We start from the raw sequence: 11,882 nt of genomic DNA, 5'->3' as shown, positions 1-11,882 counted from the left end.
AGCTTCAGCTCCCATCCCTAAAGATAATAGTATATGACAACATGATAAATTACATATCATTGTCTGATTTGAGAGATATTATTAAGGGATGAAGCTCTCATTTGGCTAAATTATTGGATGCGATTAATTATTGGATTTATTCTGGAAACAAGAAGCCAAAGAAGTTCAATGTTACAGTTATCAGAGACGAGACCGAGCCACAACAAACGCCGAAAGCCAGAGGGGATTGTGGTCCTCTCGTATGCATGTGCTTGGAGCGTTTTACGACAGGAAGTACACAGTTTCTACCTCCTACCGATAGAGATAGAGGTACAATAGGCTTGTGGTTTTGGCATTTTATGGCTAGAGCGATATATTCGAGACGCTGCCTACCTGCATCCGCGTTATGAAAGTGTCCATAAACAATTTGTAAGTCAAATGCAAGTGTTGTTAAGTACCTAGAATTCAATAATAATTTACTGTTTGTTGGTTTTAGATGTGTAGAAAGTGTTATTTGAGCAAATGTTTGGTTTCTGCAGGATAATCCTGAAGTGAGCTGCGTGAAATTGATGTATGGGTGCATAAACAACTGTCTGAGGTACACTTTTTTTATTGTTTAATTGATTCTTAAAAGTCTGATTTGTTTAATTGATGAGGAAAATAAGAATTATTATCATTTTTTGCTTGTTTAATTGATTTATAAAAAACTGATTTGTAAAAGTTGATTTGTTTAATATTGATGTGTAAATAATTCTTATTTGTGCTTGTTTAATTGATTGAAATGTAAAAGTTGATTTGTTGATTTCAATCTGCATCATATTGAAGGAAAAAGACCTGTTGGAGGTACACTTTCGCAACGCTAAACTCAAAATCGCAATGCGAAAGACAAAATCGCAACGCGAAAGTCAATTCGCGTTGTGATAGTCTAATACGCTTTGCGATTTTCTCGTTGCGATAATTAAATTCGCGTTGCGATAGTCAAATTCGCGTTGCGATTTTCTCGTTGCGATAGTCAAATAGCCGTTGCGATAGTCAAATTCGCGTTGCGATAGACAAATCCGCGTTGCGATTTTTGCGTTGCGATAGTCATATTAGTGTTGCGATAGTCAAATTTGCGTTGCGATTTTTGAGTTGCGATAATCAAATTCGCGTTGCGATATTTAAATGAATGTGTAATAAGTGATAACAACTGAACATATCATAGCAATGTTCAAAATCAAGTTACTAATACATGTCTAACTGAAAATGTTAAAAGTTTACACATAAAATACACATAATAGTCAAATTCGCGTTGCGATATTCAAATGAATGTGTAATAAGTGATAACAACTGAACAGATCATAGTAATGTTCAAACTCAAGTTACTAATACATGCCTAACTGAAAATGTTAAAAGTTTACACATAATACAACGTTTGCATTTAAAAATCACCTAAGTTAATAGTCCCAAAAGGTGAAGCCGGTTGTGATTGGGATTTTGATTGCCTTTTTGTTGACACCATATGAGCTTTGGATTTTGATGAGGATCCATATTTTGGTAGAGGAAAAGATGATTGTGATGGCACTGGTGATCCACATGTCAACCTTGTATGACCACTTTCCTTGCACCGACTACATGTCGATCTCTTCTTCTCTTCACCCTTAGACGGTATACGATCGTGAGTTTTTGGTCGGCCAGGTAGCCTTCTGTCCATGGCTGGTGGAAAACCTGTTTGTAAGTCATCTGGTATGTCCCACTCAGAAGGATGTGGAATAGAGTAGATAATCTCGGCATAAGTCTGTCGATATACTTCTGTAGTGTAGCAATCCATAGCGTATGCGCTTGAATCATCTTGGTTTAGATGAAGAGCAACTTTTATAACATGCCCACACGGATAACCAGATGTTTGCCATTTCATACAACTACACGTCTTTGCATTTAGATCGACAAGCCCATTTAAGTTATTATCTAGTACTTCAAACAAAGTGTTTGAACATGGTTCAACTATCCATGACGTTGACTTCACAACACGTTTCGTTATCTTTTTTTTAGTCCATGGTGTAACACGATGTTCCAATGTTCGTGTAAATTTAAATAAATAATACTTAGTAAAATATATGATAAGTTACGAATTTAAAGAAATAATACCTGCATGATTTCTTTTCTTGTAGTACCACTGTTGAATAGAGGCTCGAAAAAACTCCATTAACATAGTAATGGGTAATTTCCGGGAATGACGACTTAGAGCGTTGATTGATTCTACACTATTAGACGTCATGAAACCATATCTTGCTCCAAGTTGATGTATTCTTGACCATCTTTCAAATCCGACATCTTCTAGTGTTTGAGCACACTGAGGCAAAACACGTCTTAAACAATTTATATGCTTATTAAAATCCACTTCCCGATAAGCTTTTACAGTCTTCCAGTATGTCCATTTGTGATTTTTTATACCAGTAGACCTTGATTTTAGATTTCTATATAAATGAACACCACAAAGTTCATGAAAAGCATCTGGGAAACACATTCTAACAGCGTTGTCAATTGAGTTTGCGAAACACTAATGTAAGCAATGAATCGTTCAACATCTTCATTGTCGGTTAACAAATAAACTTTACCTTTTCTCTGATAAGATAGCCTAAATCCACTTAAGGGCTCTAAATTCAATTTATTTGCAACACGTAACATTAGAGTTTCATAAGTTAACTTTTTTAATGACAGTTTTAGTTGAAGATTCACGGGTAAAGACATATATTGTAAAACACCATGAACATTCTCCCATGACCCTCAAAAACACAAATCTATCCAAACATGATCAACATTAGATGATTTCATTATTGTAAATTAATTTACTAAACAAACGAGCTGCGAAACTAAAACCTGTTGCCGGATGAGGAAGGATGTCGTTGGATATAAGAACGGATGTCGCCGAAGAGAGTGATAGATGGAGATGGAATGAGTTGCGATTTAGGGATTTAGGTTATGAGTTGCTTCTGCTGCGTAGTTATATACCAAAACATTTGTGTTGCGAAACTAAAACCTGTTGCGAATTTGAAATTCAGTGTTGCGACAGTCAGAATCGCATTGCGATAGTAAGAATCACATTGCGATAGTCATAATCGCATTGCGATTTACATATTCGCATTGCGATAGTTAGAAAATCGCAACGCGAATTTGGAAAATCTCAATGCGATAGTCAGAATCGCGTTGCGAATCTGGAAACTGATTTGCGATACCGGAGATCGTGTTGCGAATTATCGATCGCATTGCGATTTAGTTGGTTATTTTGACAAATCCAAAAAAATTTAATTAAAATCGTATATTATAAGACATTTTTTGTGACTGAATTTATTTTCTCATTAATTTATCATACAGTCGTAACATTTCTTTAAAAGCCTTCAAATTTGGGTTTTATGGCATTTAAAATCAAACGCTCTTCCAAAATCCAAACCCATCAGGCAGCTTATTCTTCTTTTCCAAGTCCCACTTTTTTTCTCTGTTATTCTCTCTAGCTGGAGACTTGGTGAACAGCCATAATCACCAAGGTTAGACTTTCTGAGTATTTGTTTTTTAATTTTTATTTTCATATTCAAAGATTTGGCATGTTAATTACATAGAGCTATAAGCTTTTTTATTTCTTTTTAATAATGGAAACAGACCACTGTTTATGGCTTCAAGGACATTCCTTTGCTTCAATCATGGAAAATTCTTCCTACCCTCTACTACAACCAAGATTATTCCTTCCTCTAAAAGATCCATAAAAAGTTTCCGTTTTTCTTCCATAAGTTGCAGCCTTAACACTCCCCAGCCAACTGTTGAACCAAAATCTCAAATGGGTGGCACCCGAAATGTTGTTAAAATACTTGAAGAAAGAGGATTGGTTGAGTCCATAACCAATGAAAATCTCAGGTTGGTTTGTTCAGATCAAACTGCTGCTCCTCTCAAAGTTTATTGTGGTTTTGACCCAACTGTTGAGAGTTTACAATTGGGAAACCTTTTGGGGCTCATTGTACTTTCTTGGTTCCAAAGATGTGGTCACAAAGCTGTTGCCTTGATTGGTGGAGCTACTGGTAGAATTGGTGACCCTTCTGGTAAAAGCCAAGAAAGACCTGAACTTGATTTGAATACATTGGAGAAAAACATTGTTGGGATCATGGAGATTATAAGTAAGATTCTTAGTAAAAATGTAAATTTAGGTTCTGGAAAAAGTTCAAACTTTGTGATTTTAAACAATTATGACTGGTGGAAAGAGGTTAGACTGCTTGATTTTCTTAAACAAGTCGGTCTATATGCGAGGGTTGGGAGTATGATGAGTAAGGAGAGTGTCAAGAAGAGGCTGGAATCCGAACAGGGGATGAGCTATACCGAGTTTACTTATCAGTTGTTGCAAGGTTATGATTTTTTATACCTTTTTAAGAATGAAGGAGTGAATGTACAAATTGGAGGGAGTGATCAGTGGGGTAATATTACTGCTGGGACTGAGTTGATAAGGAAGATTTTACAAGCTGAAGGAGCCTATGTTACAAGCTGAAGGAGCCTATGGCTTGACATTTCCTCTTTTATTGAAGAGTGATGGTACTAAATTTGGAAAATCTGAAGACGGTGCAATTTGGCTTTCGCCGACTATGTTATCTCCGTATAAGTTTTACCAGTATTTTTTCTCTGTTCCGGATGCAGATGTGGTGAGGTTTCTCAGAATCCTTACATTCTTGTATATGGAAGAGATAAATGAGTTGGAAAGTGCAATGAAAAATCCTGGTTATGTGCCGAATACTGCCCAGCGGAGGCTGGCCGAGGAAATTACTCGTTTTGTTCATGGCGTAGATGGTTTAAATGAGGCTCTTAAGGCAACTGAAGCATTGAGACCAGGATCGGAGACGAAATTGGATTGGAAAACTATTGAAGGGATTGCTGAGGATGTTCCATCTTGCTCCTTGCCTTACCCTGAAGTGTTGAATCTTTCGATTGTTGATCTTTCTGTCTCATCTGGTTTGCTCGAGAGCAAATCAGCTGCCCGTCGTCTATTGAAGCAAGGGGGTGTCTACTTAAACAACAAAAGAGTGGATACTGAAAGTAAAAGAATAGATGCTGAAGACATTGTAGATGGCAAAGTCCTTTTATCCGCGGGTAAGAAGAGCAAGGTGGTTGTAAGAATCTCTTGATTGCTTGCAGATGAGCCTGGTTATTTATTATAAACTTTTTGCAACATTCTTGTATGTTGAACGAAGTTTCAGATTTAATGCTATATGAACAAAAGAAAGGTAATGTTTTCCTGTTCACTGTTATAGTGGTTACAAAAGTTCGTATTACCAGCCTTTAGACTATTTTTTCTCTCTCTTTTGTCATGTTTACTATATCCTTTGAATAATATAGATGAATAAGGCATAAATATCGTAGCAGCATCATATTTTGATTTTAAGAGGAAAGACGGACCATCCTGTGTGAAGTGGTCTAAGCAAGTATGTTTTAAATTGTGAAATGCCATAATCTTTTAGATTATGTACATACTGTGTGAATGCTTATTCTTCATTGCCATTAAGCCTGGAAAACAATGTTAATATCGAAGAACCTATGAGGCTATTATCTAAATCAGGAAGCTTAGGAAAATGGTGATATCTTTGAGAATGGCATCAAATCACGCTTCAATTTAAAATTTATGCTTTCAGCTAGTTGTTTGCAGTTGAATTCTGAAAGCTAATGGTCAGTTGAAGGCCTTGATATTTTTTGGACACGCCTAGAAACTCGAGCAATGCCATTTTTGTGTTTTGCTTTGTCTATTTTTTTAAGGTAGTGGGTTTAAGGTAACACAAACAAGTAAAGCTAGTAGTTGCCGGAAATGGTTTTGACCTTTCCTTGGCTTGAGCTCAGCTTTAATGGTGGCATGCCATGCAGTTTGTTATATGTCACCGAGAAAGGTTGCTTGAAATTTGACACTGGGAGCACTTTAATATCTCAGTTGATATAAAGCAAGTTCTTTATGTTATTATTTACTTCTATTATTATCTTTATTGAAAAGGGAAGTAAGCAATGAGCATCATCATAGTTCTACTGATAAGTTAAGTGTTGTGATCTAAAAGAATGCATTGACTTCGAACACCCGGGTCGAAAACATGTTTATATTACAAGTGATTCTCCGGCCCTAGGGTTTAGCCTAGATGGTTCATATAGTCACCTTTATGAGATGGTATCAAACAGGTTTCAAGCTTGAATCTCAGCTTCTAGAACCCTTTGTGGCTTTGTCCCATTTACATACATGTTACATACATACATAATACGCAAGTTATTCGAAAGACCTGAACCATAATATTTTGGAGCACTTCCCTTCAAACGTTGCATAATAACTAACTAGAAAATCAATAGATATCATCCTTAATCGTGTCCCATTCTCATGAAATCAAGATAAGATTTTCCCTGAAGTTTACGAGCGAATAGGCCTTTGTAGTACTCTTTCAACTTTTACTCTCCTAAACATTGCAGGTGTTTGCTCGGAGACCAAGCTTGGCGCAGGGCCTATTTCACCATCAACCCCCAGGCACAGAATGTGGCAAATGAGAGCCTTTCCCTTTCGGAGTTCACCGTGGCACGATGTTCAATGCTACGGTACACCTTCCGTTTGTTATAATCTGCCATATAAGAGTTCACATGAGCAGTGCACATGCACATAAACAGAAACGTACTGTAGACTCAATTTGTGACAAATGTTAATGCGTTCATGATAAATTTTTACCTCGAAAATGTCTCCGATGTTTATGATGAAGGCATTTGGAAGGGGTTTAACAGGAACCCACTTCCCATCTTTCTTTATCTGTAGACCTTCCACTTCATTGAGCTGAAGCAAAATAGTTATAAGTGAGGCATCGGAATGAGGGGTGAGTCTGATGACCTGCGCCGGTAAATGACATGGTGGGTAATAGTTCACCCTCGTTGCTTGCCTTCCCTCTCCAATTAACTCCTTGATTTCCCCAGTTTTCATATTAAGAGCTTTTGCCATCTTTTCTAGGATTGCCATGTATAGTTTGTTCAACTCGGATGAGTAGAGCTCCATTGCATCTCTACATTCAAAAGCATTGAAATGTGAGTTTGTATCAAGTCATGTTTTAGTTGACTTTTGGTATCTCGTTATTGCATTGTTTTAGAAGTTGTCGCGCTTACCTCTAAGGAAGAGGGAGCCTGGGGAACAAGTGAGGGTTTTGAAGATGGAGCGGAAGAGTGATCATGTAGAGGATGTCACCCCATTCAAGCTTTTAATTTTCAGACACGACAAACGATTGTCTGAATCGTTCAACTTGCCCAGGATATTGCCAGAACCTGTTCTTCTCTTCCATTGGAAGGTTGAAGAAGTCCTGAATCTGGGTCTTTAGTTTGTCCAACAGAGTTGAGCTAATTCCATGGTTCACTAGCTGCAATTGAGTTTAACAAATAAAATGTGATAACAAGATTGTGTATTTTAATAAAAAATAAATCTTTAAATCCCGATAGAATGCAAATTTAAGGTGGAAAAGAATATGAAAAAGTGAGATCAAGCAGCAATCATATAACAAGAAGATGGAAACATGTCTACCAACTAATCTTATTAAAAAAGAAATGAATTAAGATGTCTAATATTTGAGAACAAATTTAGAGTTTTTTTACCTGGAAGAATCCCCATTCTTTACAAGCAAAATCAAGCTTGTCTATTTCAGAATCCATTGATTCATCAGAAACCAATCTCTGCATATCAATGACCAGGATTTCAAGCATCGGGCCGTCATCAGGAACCATGCCTTGTTCAATTTCAGGGTGGAGATATCTGTTGGGAATGGCGGATAAAGGTTCCTTAGCCAGCTCTTGAACGCTTGGCACCAGCAGAGAACTTCCTAGTTTCTTCAGGATTTTTCTGGTAGCGAATGCTGATTTTGACTTTATTATAAATCGTTCTGTAAAACATAAACAAAGTTCTCTCTAGTTCCTGCATAACCCTTCTGGATTTTCGTCGGATAGTGAATAAAAAAACTTCCTTTTTTCGTCTGTTAGTGAATAAAAAATATTCAAATGATTTGTTCTTGCTCATCGAATTGTAGGAGGAGAATACACCATGCATATCTAATACTTGCTTTTTCAGATAAAACACACTCATACATGCATATGTACGCAGTTTATTCTGAAGATTAAAAGACCTGATCCGATAACATATTGGGTAAATCCCCTTATTATAACTACAAGAAAATAATCTGATTTAATCCTCAATCCTGTTGAATTTTGAAGGTATCAATGTAAGCTTTCCTCTGAAGCCTCCGGGAGAACAAGCCTTGATAGAATTCTTGAACCTTTACCCTCGTAAACTTAGCAGGGGTTTGTTCCGAGATCAAGCTCGGTGCAGGGCCTAATTCCCCATCGAACCCCAGGCCAGAAAACGTTGCCAACGAGAACCGTTCCCTTTCCGGGTGCACCATCACGCGGTGCAAGACGCTACAATATCTTCCATTCGATATGATCTCTAAAATGTCACCGACGTTGATAATGGAAGCATCCGGGGGGGGGGGGGTTGTTGAACTCAACCACTTCCCGTCTTTCCTTATCACTAGACCGTCGACATCATTGAGCTGAAGCAAAATGGTAATGAGAGTGGCGTCCGAGTGAGGAGTGAGTCCCATAACCTGGTCGGACAGTTCACATGGTGAGTAACAGTTAACCCTAATTGTTTGCCTTCCTTCTCCGACGAACTCCGTCATTTCCTCGGTTTTCATGTGCAAAGCTTCCACTATCTTTCCTATCATGGCCGTGGATAGATTGTTTAATTCAGACGTGTAACGCTCCATCGTTTCTCTGCATAAAATAAGTACGAATAAATACTCAGATTAAATAAAATTCATATTATCTTATCACAATGTTATAATAGTCTTATAAAAATTGAAAAAAAGTGTGATAAAATAAAAATATCTAAAAATAGTTATAGGATTAAAAAAAGTATTTTAATAATTTTTTGAGACTAGAATAAGATGGTGCTGATTTGATCCCGATCCAATCTTAAATATTTTAATAGTAAGCTTGCCCCCGAGAAGTTAGTTTTTAAAGGAAAATAGTAGTCTCTTCAAGGGTTTGAGTTTCGTTGTCTTTATATTGGATATTTACTCATTTTCAAAATTTATTTTACTAATGTAAAATTTTACGTTGATCTGTGTTTTGATTATAATTTTCGAGAGTCTATACCTCAGAGGAGAAGGGAGGGTGGGAAACAAGCGAGGGTTTCTAAGACGGAGAGGATGAGTGAGCATGAAGAAGAGGTCACCCCAATCAAGCTTTTGATCTTCAGACACAACAAAAGCTTGTCCGAATCCCTCAGCGTTTCCAGGTGTCTGCCACCATTTCTTCTTCTCTTCCATTGGAAGCTTGAAAAACTTAGCAATCTGTGTCTTCAGATTCTCCACCAAAGTTGAGTCAACTCCATGGTTCACCAGCTGCTCATGAATTTAACAATATTAAAAGTTATAACACAATAGCATTAGTAACTCATGTTTAGAAATTTTCGCAACCTGGAAGATTCCCCGTTCTTCACAAGCAAAATCAAGCTTTTCAATTTCGGAATTGTTTGGTCCTCCAGAAACCAATTTCTGCATGTCGATAACTGGGATTTGCAAAGCCTGGTCGGGAACCACCGCTTTCTCGACGTCGGATCGAAGGTATCTGCTGGGAATGGAGGTTGAGAGCTCTTTAGCGATTTCTACAACACTTGGAACCAGCAAAGAACTGACCTCAACCGATGCCATGTTTCTTTTTTCCTTCTAAAAAATGGGATAAACCAGTATTTTTCTTCTTCTTTTTTAGTGGAGGTAATTTGCAAGTAGCAAAAGCTGTGATTTCAGTTTGCTTCGATTGTGATATATATATAGCACAAATTTCCACTAGTTTTTTCCCCTACGCTATCCTTCCATCTGTTCATTGGGCCATTAGTTAAAAAAAGTTTCTCGGAAAACTGAATTGCATAAGAAAGTTCCACCAAGTGAGAGATTGCAAGTTGCAAGAAAGTTCGTAGAGTATTATTACAAGATGTTATTATATTAATGTTTCATAACAAGATAAAAGTTACATATCCCTATTTGATTATACTAAACCGGTTAAAAGAGGTTTTGAAATTCCCAATTATTATCGCCGAAAACTATCACACTAGTGTCTTTTACCACTATTTTATACATTGATAAACTCGTATTATCATTTTCTATCATTTTCTCGATTTATGTTTTTTAAAATTTCTTTAAAATTCACAAAATTAATATATGTGAGTGTATTTAGACATTTTGGGACTTTCTTAAATTTAAGTGATTTGGAATGTTTGTTTAAAAGTTTAAATTATCATCATTATTTAAAAAAGATGAATAATATACCTAAAAAATAATCTCATCCAATGACTATTGAATGAGACCGACGTATTAGCATATTGAATATTTAGATGAACTTTTATTGATTTTAAATGAGTTCTATAAAAAATTGATTTGATGAGAAGAAATATGAGTTTAATGAAAATAATTTGGTACCGATCTTGTTGTGATTCTCGACTAGTGATATGCAACAAATTATGGCTAATAGTGATCGAAACATTTAGTGCATAAAATTACAATATTTTAAAATTCAATGATAAAATCGATATATAAATTAAAATATTTATATAATTTAAAAAAATGATATTGTTTTATGTATTATATATCCACATTAAAACAACGTTATTTTGACCGCACGATGAAATTGATAAAAACTGTGCCGCTACATTTTGGTCAATATAGTTGGTGCGATATGAAGTAGTTTTTGAAGAAACGTTGTGGAATTGGCTTGGATCTCGTCTTCTAATGCAAAATGCGATCGTCTTTATGGATAAAAGCTTTGGACAAAGCTTGTTGGTGTGTCTCACCTACAATTTGCGATTATTCGATGGTATTCGTCTCTTTGCAGGTCTGGTGTTGCTTGGCAGCTTCCAAGGGATTGTGTTCTCAAGTTCAACATCGATGGCTCTATTCGGGGTAAATATAGTCTATACTTACCAATAGTCGGATAATTATCTTTAAACTATGAATTTTTGATCTTATTCATGATTAAAGTAACTTGATGAATTCTTGTGGAGGTGTGATTAGGGATGAAAATTTTTAGGTTGGGATTCCACAGAGGGATTGGTGCATGCTCGATACTGGAGACCAAAGTTTTGGGATGTGTTCGAAGAATTAAAAGAAACGTGGGAGATCGGAATAAGGAAACTAATCGTCGAGGTAAATAACAAGAAGGTATTGAGAAACCTACACAGGAAGGAGCAAATGCAGCTAGAACTAACAATAGGGCATTACATCAACGAGATGATGTACAAGGGTTAGGAGATCAAAGTCGTACACAAACTCCGTGAAAGAAACCGAGTGGCAGACAGTATGGCAAAAAAAATCCAACCAGATTTGAGAAGAGTTTACAAATTCCAAACGCCCCCAACAGGCGTAAGGGATCTTTTGATCACAGAAGAACGCAACATAGAATAGCGTAGTTTAGAATACTTTACTTCTCTTTTGTTACCGAAAAAAGTAATTTGATGATTTTTTTAATTTAGTTTACAAAATATGTATACGAGATTAATGGCTAAATTTTTTAGATAATGCGTTGAAAAAAAAATATCCGTGAAATATTGCTGTTGAAAAATTATTTTCTGAAATGGGGTTATTGCTACAGTAATCTTGCAGGTCGTCATGTAATCAAAACGACCAAACAAAGGTCTCATGCACGCCCCGCGATATATGAACATTTGCTCCTTTGTTTCTTGTTTTTATACGTTATCTTAGCCTTACAATTGGCTCTTGGGGACCACCATTGTCCTTTGTTATTTTAGCTTTTGTTTTTGGCCAACGGTTGGTTCTTTCAAGAACACAATACAATAATACTCTTATTGTTTTGTGAATAAAAAAGTACCATTATTA

General features: G+C 36.4%; 2 pseudogenes; one reads left to right on the top strand and one right to left on the bottom strand.

The window, feature by feature from the left end:
• Positions 1-3,404: 3,404 nt before the first annotated feature.
• Positions 3,405-5,237, top strand: LOC120127667 (annotated as a pseudogene).
• Positions 5,238-6,235: 998 nt separating this feature from the next.
• LOC120127768 lies at positions 6,236-9,704 on the bottom strand (annotated as a pseudogene).
• Positions 9,705-11,882: the final 2,178 nt, after the last annotated feature.

Source organism: Hibiscus syriacus, unplaced genomic scaffold (genome assembly GCF_006381635.1).
Source record: "Hibiscus syriacus cultivar Baekdansim isolate YM2019G1 unplaced genomic scaffold, ASM638163v2 tig00110472_pilon, whole genome shotgun sequence".
Taxonomy (NCBI): domain Eukaryota; kingdom Viridiplantae; phylum Streptophyta; class Magnoliopsida; order Malvales; family Malvaceae; genus Hibiscus; species Hibiscus syriacus.
Note: the sequence above shows the minus strand (reverse complement) of the source record. Positions and strands in the feature narration are given on the sequence as shown.